Below are 15541 nucleotides of genomic sequence, written 5' to 3'. Positions count from 1 at the left end.
GAGACATCATTTTTATAACTTTTTTATTACTTTTAATTATATATACATAGAATTAATTATTAACTATTCATTATTATTATTATTATCAATTATTATTGAATAATTGTAATTTATGGGAGAAAAATTAGGTGTACATTGAACTTTTAATAGTTAGTGGAATGATTGTGAAAAAAATACTATTTTATTATTCAAAAAATAAAATGGCTAATTTGAATATTTTTTAAATTGATTATAATAATTAAGAAAGTGTTTTTGAAATAGTGGGAGTTTTTAATTCATTTAATTAATTAATTTATAGTTTATTAATTAATTAATTAATTTTTTATTTAATTTAATTACTCATCATTTATTAAAAGTTTTGGCGGGAAATTTTGGTGGGAAGAACTTCTAGGATTATAATTTAGTATGATGATAACAAATATTAATCAGAAATTATTAATAATTGAAAATAATAAGTACTGAAATGAATTAATATCAAAAAAATGAAATCAATTTGCAAATAGTTTTTTTACTTTTGAGGGCATTTGTGTAATTTTAAAATCAATCAACATTTCTTTCTTTTCTATTTCTCTTCTATTTCTTTTATACCAAACAATATATCAAATCTACTCTATTTCTCATATACTTCTTTCTTCTCTCACTCTTTCTCTTATACTTCTCTCTTTACCATTTCTCTTGCCAGCCAAACAAACCCTTAAAAGGGTGTGCAACAATTCTTTATTATTTAAAAATGATTCTCAATTTTTCACTGTTTTAATAACTAATGTGCGGTTCTTGTTAGTTGTGTCTTTATTAGAAAGATAAAAAATCTATTTTATATAATTATTATAGGGAGCATCATTATGAGTTGGTTCCAATTATTTAAATATTAAACTGGTACATTATTTGTACTTAAATATATAAAATAATAGTAGAAAACGTCAAAATCTATGATCTTAACTTAACAGCTTAAAAGTAAAGTGAGAAGAATTTATACAATAAATAAATGTCATTGCCAGCTCTTTTGACATTTTTAAATGCCTTATGGGCAAGGGCAATCAAGATATGTAGATTAGAAAGATCCTGTCCTCCACCCACTCTCCTAGTAAATAAAACAATCATTTATCTTTAGACAATACTAGTAATTAGTACTATTTTCTTTCACATTTATAATATTTCCTATCTTAAATTAATTAGTTTTGAATCTATTAACTTTTTAAACAATATTTTTATTTAATTCAGAACATATTTATTTTAGCTTTAAAAATATATTTTTAAAAATAATTTTATAAAGATGTATTTTAAAATATTAAAAGTTCTTTTAAATTCATTTTTTTTATAAATTAAAAACTAATTTTATATACATTATTGAATACTAAAATATAGTTGAAATCACAATTTTTTTTTTTAAATTCAATTTTTTTATAAGAAGTATTTTAAAATAATTTGAAATTTAAGTAATTTTTTAAAATTTTAATATCCAAAAAAATATAGTCAAAAGATAAAATACTTAAAATAACATTTTAAGAATGGGTTTAATGGATATGCACTGCCAGTGTAAATCAGTTTTACACTGTCATCCAATAGAAAACAAACAATTTGCCATGTCATTAAAATTTTTAAAAAATAAAAGTGTGATGGAATTGGATACATGGTTGTGATTGGTTGACAGTGTAAAACTATTTTACACTGTCAGTGCATCACCTCTTTTCTCTTTAAGAATAAAAATTAAAAAATTGAAATTTTTAAATAAAAAATTATAAATTTTTTAAACATAAATATATAATACTATAAAATTTATTTTAATTAAAAAAAGAAAAAACCTGTTCTAAAAAAAGTGTTAGAAATGTTCTTCTTTTAACATTTTTATTAACATTCATTTTTTAATTTAATTGTATTTATATAATTTTTATCAGTTTATATTTTATAACGCCCCCTAGATTTTACTCACTTGCAAAAAGAATTAAATTTGTTTTTTAAAGTGTTCTTAATTTTTAATTAAATAATTCAAGCAATTATTTTTTATTAATTTTAACCATTCTAAAAACAATAGTGGTGCAGCATGTTACCTTCTTTCTTTGTAATATTATTTATAAAAATTTTAAAGGTTATTAATATTAAATTTAACCGAACTAATCATTTTTTTCAAATATAGTGATCTATATATTCAACATCATTCACTTGCTTGAAAATTGAAATCATCTATTCTATTCTATCTTTGGAAGTTGAAGATCTAGACAGATACAAGCAAGATGAGAGCAGTAATCTACTTTTAATATAATAAAGTACAATATATATGAAATCCTATAATTATCCTTATAATCATCAATTTGAGAAAATCGGAGACATAACGGTAATTGCATCTCCTTTATTATTTTAATTAATAAATAAATATTATAATTATTTAGTAACAATAATTACACCCCTTAACCAATTAAATTACACAAACCCTAATTATTACTAATTGTTACATTGGAACACGCTTTGTAACCAAATTCACACGGTTTTGTTTTTCCATTCATTGAAAAATACACCAGTTTTAATTTTTAGTCCATTCAAATTCTTTCTCACCAATTATAAAGTAAGGTTGTTTTTCACCTTCCTATACATCTTCAGATCCTTTCAATCTTCCTCCTGTCTTTGGTTTACACATAAGTTCTACATGTTCTTCTTTCTTCTTCTTTCATAATTTCGTCATATTATTCTAGGTCATAATATTGATTCTTTGTTTTTTCGTCTCCACCCTTTTGGCCTGAATTTTTCTTCTTTCTCCTGCTGTCATCGTGTTTATGTTTCATCTTTTATATAATTTTTTCTGATGCTTTCATTTATTCGTTTGTGTTTCTGTTAAACAGATAATGAGCCGAAATTTGTTATCGGTTAGAAGATGGAAAAAAACAAGGGTCGGATTTTTACTGACCATAGATTGTTGTTGTTTGTTGTTACGCTTAGATTGAGAGATGAGATGATTGTTTTTCCATAAGGATAGAAGCAGAGTTGGAAGACCCAGTGCAGAAAGAGAGAATCGATGAGAAATTAAAGTTGAGAGAGAATGTTATTGTTGATTGCTTTTTCCAAATTATGCTTTTTAATTGGTTTGTTAATTGATATTATTTTAATTTAATGTGAAATTTTTCATTTTATTATTTTCATGTTATATTACTGTATTTGTTATATTATTCACGTGATTGATGCAAATGGGATGAAGACATTTTACTTTATTCCATTTTACTATATTATTTTGTGTAAATGAATTTCAATTATAATTTATTATTTATAATAAGTAGTATACATCTATTTATTATATTATTCATTGATTTGGTTTTATATATTTTAGTTTACAAACAGTAATATGCTTTATATCATGATTGAGATTGAGATTTACTTTGCACGCATGTCTTTTTAACTTTTCAAAACTTGCTTATTTCAATAAATTGCTTATTCCAATTAACTTTTCAAAATTGTGAAACTTACCTATGCCAATACATTGATATTCGAAATTGGAATGTTCAATATTTTACTTCAAATATTAATTTTATATAAAGAATAATTGCTATGAAAATAAATAAAATAATAGAAAAAAAGGAGATTTATGTATTATCTATTTTTAATATCATAAAATAATATACTGTCAAAAATACTTAATTACCCTAACTAAAATTAATTTAAAATAATATTTTGTGCCTCTATGATCATTTTCATTATTAATATTGTATTAATATCAGTAATTATTATTTTTTATTATTTTTTTCATTTTAATAATAATATCTTATTATTAGGTTAAGTGTATATTTTAAAACAAAACAGTCATATTTTCTTTATTCTAAAATAAATCCTAATTAATTATTACAGTTTATAAAATATATCTCTATTATCTAGGTTGATTAATTATTACAGTTTATAAAATGTATCTCTATTATCTAGGTTGACTCAAATCAATTTTCTAAACTTTAGGTGTTCTCCCATAAAAATTATTTATTTCAATCTACTAAAACATTATTAGGTATACGCTTACATGATTGGATAGTTATAAATAGTTGAGTTACATTACATGACCAATATGTGTTATTTATGTATAATTTAATATTTTATTTGATAGTATATTTTATAAATAAAACACACATTTAACAACGTGTTACTACAAATAAATGTTTTATAAATGTGCTTTTGAATTTTTAATTGCAACATATTTTTCATTATTATAACTACTAAATTTATTTAAAATTTATCTCCCAATGTGTGATCCGTACGAACATACACGTGTAAATTAAATCTACTTTTAATATAATAAAATTGATCTTTTGCCGACAACGTGAAAGTTTTCGGTGGAAGTCGTAGACGGCGACAAATTCAGTGGTTGAGGGTGGAAACTACGTGTTTAGGGTAAATCTACTTTTAATATAATATATTTGTTGTAATAAATTCATTATATTTGTAATAAATATAATAAATATATGGGTTATGGTAAATATATTTATTATAATAAATATATTTTTGGTAATTAATTCATTATTTTGTAATAAATTTATGGGTAATGGTAAATGAGACATAAATAAAAAAAATTTATCTTAAAAAAATGATACGTTTTACAAATAAAATATGTCAACTAATAAATTACTAAACAAACCTACCATATAAAATTTCTTAAATTTAAGATAGTATATTTATTTTCAAAGTAATCATTAAGAGATAGTACAATGATTACCTATTCCTATTATAAGTTTTACTAAAAAAACTATTTTAATAATTTTATTTATTGCAGACCATTCATTACGGTATTGATAAAATCAAATTTATTATGACCTGCCTCCACAACTTGGGAAACCTACACACCTCTTTTACCTAAAACCTTCAAATTATAAGCAATTTTCAATTCAACTGCATCGTATGTTCCAATTTTTTTTATATCCCACCTTAGGAGATAATTTTCCTATTTACAATACTTCATTTCTCTTTCACCGTGATTCTAGCTTCCCTTCAATTGTTATTAAAAAATTGCTATACTCTTCCTAATCAAGCATCCATTCATATATCAACAGATTATTATATGCAAGACAACCACAGTTAATAGGTGTTTCATTTGGCCTATATTTATTCATCCGTGAAATCCTATCAATTTGATAAGGAAAGTTTTATTGTCCAATATTAATCATTTAATTTTATTATTTCATCATAATCATTGTTGTTGTTTAATTTTTTTTATTTGAAGTTATATCAATGAAATAAATATTTTTAATATTATTTATTTATTAACAAAATAATTAATTTTTTTAATAAAATATTAATTGTCTTTTTTAATTAGAATATATTTATCTCTACCTTCCATACAGTACGTTGAGATAAATCATTTTTTGGTTATCCAACGATCAATTGGAGACCTAAAAAATTATATAATCAAAATTATAGAATGAATAAATTTTTATCGTCAAATATAATCATTTAATTTTATTATTTTATTATAATCAATGTTGTTGTTTAATTTTTTTATTTGAAGTTATATGAGTGAAATAAATATTTTTAATATTATTTATTTATTAGCAAAATAACTAATTTTTTTAATAAAATATTAATCATCTTTTTTAATTAGAATACATTTATCTCTACCTTCCATACAATATTTTTAATATTATTTACTAAAATATATATTTTTCGACGGGGCAAAACTACTTAATGTGTATATATTTTATTTACATTTTTAACCATCATTATATTATATTTATTTACTACTGATAGATAAATACTTAATTATTTACTTTATTTTTTATATAGACATATTAACCTATAATTGATATTTTTGAAAAAATAAATCTATTAAATATATTGAAATTTTTATTTAAAATAAGTAAAAAGATTTCAAATGCTTATAATAAGATAGAGGTATGAGTGACAATAAATAAAATTTGGACAAAAAAGTTTGGTATCTCTTACCAAATCAAATAAATATAATTACATATATTATATTTATTTATTATTCATAATATTGTGTAATCCGTGCGAACGCACGGGTAGATGACTACTCACGATAGATTTATAACTATATTGTATGATGTGTGCGAATGCACGGGTAGATGACTAATTAATTATTTTATTTATTTATTCTACTAAACTATATATTTTTAACTAAATTAAATTAATCTTTATATGACAATTATAATTTCAAATTTTATTATTTTTAATTTATGTATCTTTTATATATATTTATTAACAATCATTAATATCGACTTTGCGTGATCCGTGCGAACGCACGAGTCCTTTCCTAGTTTCTACAAAATCATATCTATAACCAATGTATATTCCTCTCTCTCTTCTATTATAAACTCTTTTGATTTGGTTTCAAATTTACTTGTTACATCTCCAAATTGTGATGCAGCAAGTTCATACAAGGTCTAAGCTACAAACACATATCCAATAGTACCATCTCCACCGCACAGGAAAGCTCTGTCATCAAAAGGAGATTCCAAATTCCACAAAATGCGGTAGCCATGATCGAAGCAACATGTTGGCCTGTTCTTACACCCACAGTCACCATACCATAAAAAGTGAAAGCATAGGAATATGTGAAGTACATAAATAATACTATAAGTCAAAGGAATTTGAATGCAGACCAACCAAATTTGATCATAGGATAAACTATGACACTTATTACAGTATGTGTCACGACACTTATTACAATATGTGTCACGGTGTTTGGAGCCGGTCGGGAACAACAAACTAATGAGTTATGACTAACACACACTTGGATTCTAACGACCTATAATTCGAGTGCGAGTCACTTACATCATTACTAGACATAATCTACATTAACACACACTTGGATAATGAAGTTTTATTTGTGTCATTGGATTCTCACTTTAATTAGATTCTCGAATTGTTGGATGTATTAATTGTCAATAATTCTTGGACTTTTCCTTTCTCATTTTTATTTTTAATAAATACAGAATTATACAGATAATTACACTAAATAATTACATTTAATGAAAATAAATCAATTTATAATTTTTTTCTCTTATTCTAAAAATAAACTAAATAATATAATTAAGAAGATTCACATCCCCCTCAGATTGATGTGGTTGGTCAATGAACATCAATTTACTAAAAAGAAATTTATGACATGGATGCAAAACAACCTTGGTAAGAATATTTACAACCTGCAACTGAGTATGACATGAGGAAGTGATATTAGTCGGTCATCATACGCGTCACAGATTGAATGACAATCAACTTCAATATGTTTAGTGCGTTCATGAAAAATAAGATTCACAACTATTTGGATGACACTTATATTGTCAACATAAAGTGAGGTTGGATCTATTTGAGGAAATCCAAGTTCATCCAAAACGCCACGAAACCAAGTTATTTCTGAACAAGCAGCAGACATGGCACGATACTCAGATTCGGTAGAATATTTAGAGACTCTCACTTGTTTCTTACTTGTCCTTGAGATCAATGAAGAGCCAACCAGTGACAGATCGCTGAGTATCAGGAGACCCTGTCTAGTTGGCATCACTATAAACACTCAATTTCGGAGCAATTACAGTGGGAAAGAATAAACTGCGATGAGATTTTCCATTCAAATAGCGAATTATACGACGAACTGGTGCCAAGTGAAGATGGCGAGAGGGTGCATGAATTAACTTACTTGTTGAATAGTAAAAGATATGTCAGGACAAGTAATAGTCAAGTAATTAAGGGTACCCACGAGTTGATGATACAATAAGGGATCAGGCAAGAGATCACTATCATCACAACGATATTAAACATTAACCTCGAGAGGAGTATCCACTGGATTAGCCGATTGGAGACCAGCCATAAAAATTAAATTTGTGACTCTGATATCATTTGTTTGCGCAACAATCGGGGGGTCAACGAGGGAGCATTTTTTAACTTTGGGGCAATTCCTTTAGGAGCAACACACTTTTGTGAAGGACACACAACATACTCACCCAAAACCTTAAGGTGATAGGTGTGTGGGTTCTCTCACTTATAAATGCTCAATATTCACATTTCTAACTAATGTGGGACTTCCCCACACTACTCACACTTGTAATTCTTTTTAAAACTCTTTTTTCCACATACACTTGAACCACTGTTGATACTTTTTAACGGGACACTCTTATCCACCATCATGCGGGAAGTAATTTCGGTACAAATAAGTCGATCCCTTCACTCGAACAAAAGACTCTGATACCATGTCAATAATTTTTGGTTTTTTCTTTCTCATTCTTATTACCAATATATATATATATATATATATATATATATATATATATATATATATATATATATATATATATATATATATATATATATATATATATATATATATATATATATATATATATATATATATATATATATATATATATATATATATAGAGGGGGGTTACAGAATTATATATATATATATATATATATATATGTAATTACACTAAGTAATTATATTTTATTTAATATTTTAATATTAAAATAAAAATAATAAATTAAATTTAATAGCCGGGGGTAACGCGAGGGCGGGGCGTATACTAGCATCCCCGCCTTGCTCCGGTAATTAAAAATCATGTTTCCTCTGCACTCGCATCCGCCCTCAATTACAGAGTTATACATGTAATTAAACTAAATAATTAAACTAAATAATTACATTTTAATAAACTTAGTGATAAGTCTTGTAAACAAAAATAATTCATGCTATTTAATATTAATAAAATTTCAATACTTAATAATATTGTTATGATTAGAATTTATAACAGTTTTAAATATTACTTGTTATAAATTTTGATTATATTTTTAATCCATTACAAAGTTGATAATGTAGAATTTAAGATATTTAATAGTGTATTAATATTTATCGTAGTTTTAAGTATTATTTATTTTAATTTTTTTGCAATATTTTGCAATTTTTTTAAAAAAAAGATTCAATTTATTTAGAATAGTAATAGTTGATTTTAAAAAAACCAAAAGATATTAGTTAAAGAAAAATGTATATCTTTCAGTTAATTTTTTTTAATAAATATTTAAATGTGGTTCATAAATGATTATCATAAGTATTTTTAAAAAGTATAATAAAATTTAATCGATACAACTGATTTAATAAAATATATTAAAATTAAATGTGGTTATTGTGTTATCCTTAGGCCCGGACAATCAATTTCAGAGTCTAGGATCTCAAAAAATAAGGCTCGAAATTATTTTTCATAAATTATAAATTTAAAATAAATAAATATTAGTTGTTCAAAATTTGTTTTTTTTTATTTAAAGATCAATGGTTGGATCTATGATAATTACATTTCATTATTTTACCAAAAAAAAAAATCAAAATATGATATTATTTCTGAAGCTTTTAGTCAATTTTATTTCACTCACTGAACTATTGACACAAAAAAACATTGGTAGTTAGTTTTACTAATCGTAAAGTTCTTTGCACGAGAGAAGAACTGTGTGATTTGCATGTTCAACTTAATTGGAAAAAGAAGGAAGACGATATGTGAATATACGACATTGTTTGAAAATTAAATGCAGTGGAATTTAACCAGAACCTCACATGAATCATTTGATATAAATTTGAGGAAAAAGTCTTCATTCATTTCCCAATTACTTGCAACATTGACATTAGACTTCTTCTAGATGGCGATGTGTCAACACAATTTGATCGGTTCTTCTCTGCGTTGAAATCAACTCTGAACCAATAAATATATATTCAACTTCTAGATACTAGTACTTTGTTCATAAATCATCTAAAAATGCTAATAAATGTTGTTAAGACATTGTTTAAGAATAAAAAAATAGGAACACGTTTGTATAAAAAGTATAATTTCACTATCTCTTAAAAGAGATATATTTGATAACGTCATATTTTCATCAATTTAAAACTTATTTTAACTGACTTTAATTTTGTTGGATAATGTCACACTTTGATTTTATAGCCGGTGACATATAATTTATGAGCTCGTGTTTTTTTTAGAAAATATTTCAGATGATATTATTTTTTCATAAACTTTTTTTTGACAGTTTTTTCATAAACTTATCATTTATAATTTTTTAAAAATTAATTCAAATAGTTTAATGTTTAAAGTTTATATGTGTTTATTTTTTTCTCAATTTTATTTATTTTCTTAATTACAAAAGAAAAATATTTATTTTTATTTTATTTATTAAGTATGAGTTAATTTTTAATTAATTTTATAAACATCGTAAATTCAATCAACTACCTTATTTCGGTCATCATCAGCTAGGTTTAAAATAATCAATTATAAATTCACATTTATAAACCAGTTCAAATATTTAGAATTTAAATTTTATGTGTTTATTTTTTCTCAATTTTATCTATGTTTTTTTAATTAAACAATAAATAACATTTTTTATTTTTATTTTATTTTACAAGTATGAGTTAATTATAACCACTATCAAATAGAAACTATTTTTACAAGTACGAGTTTATTTTATCTAAGTTTTTTGGTTTTTAAATTTATCATCTCTAAGTTATTTTATCTGAGTTTATTTTCCTTCCCAGTGCTCCATTTGTCAGATCAATGTTGAATTCTCTCCTCATCTCTCTATGATTGCTACTTTGTGAAAAATATTTGGAACTAGTTTACTTCTAACTTTAATATCAATCAGTCCATTTTTTGCATTGAGGACTATTGGAAGATCACGATAAAGGTTGATCTGCTCAATGCAAAACTGTCATTATGGCTGACATTCAATTTCTCTTTTATGAAGTTTGACATGCTAGAAACAAAACTAGATTTGATGCTCATTCTGCTAATTGGAAAGCTTGCTCCAGAAATATTGCTAGCTTGATGTTTATTGTTGGCAATAACTCTCGTATTAGTGGCTCCCTTAGCATACCCGATTACTCAATCCTCAAGAATCTTAACATCAACATCAATCACCCGAAGATCAAGGATAACATTGATGTCCTTTGGAAGCCTCCCTTACATGGGTGGATCAACGGCAATTCTGATGGTGTGGTTGTTGGTACTCCTTTCATGTGTGCTTGTGGGGTGATGTTTAGAAATTCCAATGGTGATCATGTGGGTTCTTTATCCTTCTTCATTGGTAAGGCAATGCCTTTTTGGCGGAATTTATGGGAGTGATTATGACCATGGAGGTTGCTCCTGGTAAGCATTGGGACAATCTTTGAATTGAGTCTGACTCTTTAACTGTAGTTAGGGCAATTCAGAATCCAAACTTTGCACTTTGCTCTATTAGAAGTCGATGGTTGAACTGTTTGAGCAACTTCAGAAATCGGGGTTTTATGATAACACATATCTATAGAGAGGGAAACATCTGTGTTGATGCTCTTGTTAGCTTAGGCATAATAAATAGAAACATTACTTGGTATAATCATGTCATCAAAGAGGCTTGGGATGATTTTTTTTCAACAAATTTAGTTTTTCCATAGTTAGGTTAGTCAGGCCCGGCCCTAGGGGTAGGCCAATTAGGCTACCGCCTAGGGCCTCACTTTTTGAAAGGCCTCACTTTTTGAAAACACAATACTGAGTACTACTTTTGTTTGCATATTGCATATAATATCAACAGTTGATATATACGGCTGTTTTGCAATATGAATGTTCTACAATTTGGCTTCTTATGTGTTTAAATCATTAGTTTAATCAATACTATAATATAAAAAATAAAACAAAGGCATATTACAAAAACAAATAATGAAAGAGATTTGAGAGTAAAATGAAAACAAGTGAGCACAAAATTTCTTTTATCTATAGATTATTATTGAGCACAACAAATAATAGAAAAATAAAAAACATTTTTTACTATAAGTTAATAGATTTACACAATTATAAAAATTTAATAAATAATTTTATGTATAAAACATGAGTAATTTGTGGACTTTTAATATTCTTAGTTTTTATATAATATCTCATTTTCTTTTTTTATTATTATAAAGAAAATTTTATCTTCAAATAAATGATGTAATTCAGAAAATATTGGGTTCGATTTTTAGGTGAAAACTATGCTTGGCCAGTACCCGTACCTCTCGGCACAAACTCTGAATTACTATGACCCTTTTCCATGGGAACCATAGTGCGAATGCTAAAAAAAATGAGATCTATTTAATTTAAACTATTTTTAATAAATTCATATTAGATAAATCTAAAAAATAATATTAAATAAAAAAAAATAATTTTATTAAATTAATGTTAATTTTTATTAAAATATTTTTATTTAATTTGCCTCGGGCCTCCAAATATGTTGGGCCGGCCCTGAGGTTAGTTTTTTCTTTAGGGGTTTTGGTTATGGTCCCCCCACCCTTCATCTTCTGTTTTCTTTGTTATCAATGAAGATTCTCTCATTAAGAAATAGCAAAATAATATATTTTTTTCTACTGTGAATTTTGTAAAAAAAATGAAATCTGCAGTTGTGAAAAATGAGTGTTTGAATAATTATTTAATTACATATATTGAGAGAAGTGTTCACAATGAAAAACAATATTAAATATTTTTAGAATATGGTAAGTTGTAAATTACAAATGTATTTACATATGTTATACTCTGTTAGAGTTTATTTGTCCTTATAATTATGTATTTTTGCAAAAATTTACAATATTTTTTTAGTCCTCACCTATAAATATTTTTGGATTCGTCACTGGCAGCAACAAAAGCTACTTGCTCAGCAACTACTATTGCAACAACGAGATTAATGCTCTAGAATCACAAGAGAGGGGTGCACCACATATCCACTTAAAATCTTAAGTCATTAGGTATATGAATTTTCATTCTTATAAATTCAATATTCCAGTCATTCAAAGGCGATGTGGGACTGTACTCACTCACCCGTACACCAACAAGGTTTAACATTCATATGTAATGCGATAATATTGGTTATTCGGGTAAGAGATCGATCTCACAACATTACACATACATGAATAACTTTCATATAACGATATGTGATAATAGTCTAATCGATTATGATGCAGATTTGACCCCAAAAAATTTTCTTTCTTGGCCAAATATTTTATTAATAAATAAGACTTGTTTTCATTTGAAAACACACAATAATTCTGAAAATGTAATTTCAAATCAAGAGAAAGTCAGGACAAAAGTTTTTCTTGTGTAACCGGTGCTCTTATCATTCTGATATGTAACTTCAAATCAAGAGAAAGTTATTCTCTTAAACTCTGATATTGATATAAAAGTTGCAAACTAAACTTGAGATAAAAATTTAATATAAAAATATTGTGATGTATTATCAAATAGAAATCTTCAAGGACTCAAATAGATTTGAAATAAAAAATAGATTTGAATAAAGATGTATCCTCCACATCCTCCACTCCGTCCCATTGAATTCTCTATTTCACCCTCTTCAATATTTATGACAAAATATTTTTAAAAACATAATTTTGTAACATCAAATATAAACTTTCTAATTTGTTAATAGTTCATTTTATATTATTTTACTTTAGGTTCCATGCAATACTTAAACAAGTTTGTAAATACAGTGTATATTCCAAAATTTCTATCTTAGTCGAGATGGTGAGATGGTGAAATTGGAAGTGAAAATATGATGTTAACCAAAAATCGAATTGACATTTATATGTCATGGTCATGCAGGACCCCGAAAATTTAATCTTTTTAATTAAATAAACTTACAATATTTTTTTAATATTTTTAATTTAAAAAAGGTATGAGCTAAATTAAATCGGTGTAAATTATATCATAAACATTTGTTAGTTTGCCTGATCTACTCTCACCCTAAACAAAAATAGGATAGAAAGGGTTTTTAAATACAAAGGAGCTGGGATTTTCATGGCCAATTCAATGGGCCAAGTTTACTACTTCACGGGTGTTAGGCCCACTTAGATTGAGTCACTCTAGGAGAATTTATCCTTGCACCCTCCAATTTTTTCTAATATCAAAATATTTCTTTCATTTATTTCATTAACAATCTCATGCGAAAAATTCGATAGGTTAATGAAAATATGGTATGCAATAGGTCAATAAAATAATTCAGTAGACCAATTAAAAAATTCAAAAAGCATTTTTATTAATTTTTTCAAAAAAATCGATACGTGACAAATTTTACTAATCTTTTTTCAAAAACACTAGAAGTTATGAATTTTTCCCATAATTCAGAAAAATCCTGTAGTATTAATTTTATCAGAATTTTCAAAAAAATCCAATAAATCATGCTAGTTTTTGAGATATTTTTTAATTTTTCGAATATTTGAAAAAACCGCTATAAAATTATGATTTATGATTTTATACCAAATATGAGAAAAAACCGATATAAAAAACATAATTTTATACCGTTTATTTTAAAACATTCGGTATAAAATCATAGATTTTGAAAAAATATATATATGCTTTTATGTGTGTGTTTTTTTTTTAAATCAAATTAAAAATTTATGTTTTTTATCATTTTTTTTTAATTTGCTATATATACGGGGTTTTCCAAAAATATATATAAAAGTATAATTTTATATTAGTGATTATATTTAAAAAAAATCAAATATTAATTGTCAAAAAAAATTTAGGGGTAGTATGATAAGACTTACAAATATATTGACTAAAATAATTTTTTATTAATTAAGATTTTTTACAAATATATTTTGAAAATTATTTAAGACAAATTTTATTTAAAAATTACTTTAGAAAACTTTAAAATCCATTAGACAAATTTTAACCTATATAAATTTGAAATTTCTCTTTACAAATATCGATGTGGAACTATACTATATTTCATGAGTCATTACTACCATCTGCAAGAGAGTAGGTAAATGATTAAAGGCTCTACAAGTTCATAAGTAAACTACAAGCATGGTAAAGTGCTTTCATGTGCACTCTGAACTGAATAACTTATTGATAACGAAGAGGACATAAAAGCTCCGAAAGGGTAATTGTTGGAATATTAATATCTGTTTTTAATTAATATTTGTTTTTTAGTCGGTTAATAAAACTCCTATTCAAAAGGAGTATCTAGGTTAAGACCTATTCTTTAGCATAGTGTGCTGAAAAATAGGAAGTTCAGTTTATGTAAGGCTATTTATGCAGCCAGTCTTTCTGTTTTTAATATCAAGCAAAGTTTACAATATCAGTTACTTGTATTCTTACCTTGTTCAACATTTGGTATCAGAGCCTCGTCAAAGAGGCCTGATCAGAGAAAGAGAGTTTGAGGAAACTAAACACGAGAGAGAAAATCTGTGAGAATGACAGAAAGTAGCAGTACCAGCAGATTTGTGCAACCAGCAATTCCCAAATTTGATGGTTTCTATGAGCATTGGGCGAAACTGATGGAGAACTTCCTCCGATCTAAAGAAATGTGGAACTTGGTCGAGGATGGAGTGGTTATTGGTCCACAAAACCGGGAGCCAACTGATGAGGAGGCAAAAACAATTGCAGAGCAGCAGTTGAAGGACAGAAAGGTGAAGAATTATCTTTATCAAGCCATTGATAGAGAAATCATGGAGACAATACTAAATGATGACACCTCAAAGTAGATATGGGACTCAATGAAGCAAAAGTTCAAAGGTTCAACTAGAGTAAAGAGAGCGCAGCTTCAAACTTTGAGGACTGAGTTTGAAATACTGAAAATGAAAGAGGGAGAA

The sequence above is a fragment of the Vicia villosa genome, linkage group LG2 (genome assembly GCF_029867415.1).
Source record: "Vicia villosa cultivar HV-30 ecotype Madison, WI linkage group LG2, Vvil1.0, whole genome shotgun sequence".
Lineage (NCBI taxonomy): Eukaryota > Viridiplantae > Streptophyta > Magnoliopsida > Fabales > Fabaceae > Vicia > Vicia villosa.
The sequence above is the reverse complement of the archived record's forward strand: the minus strand, read 5'-3'. Positions refer to the sequence as shown.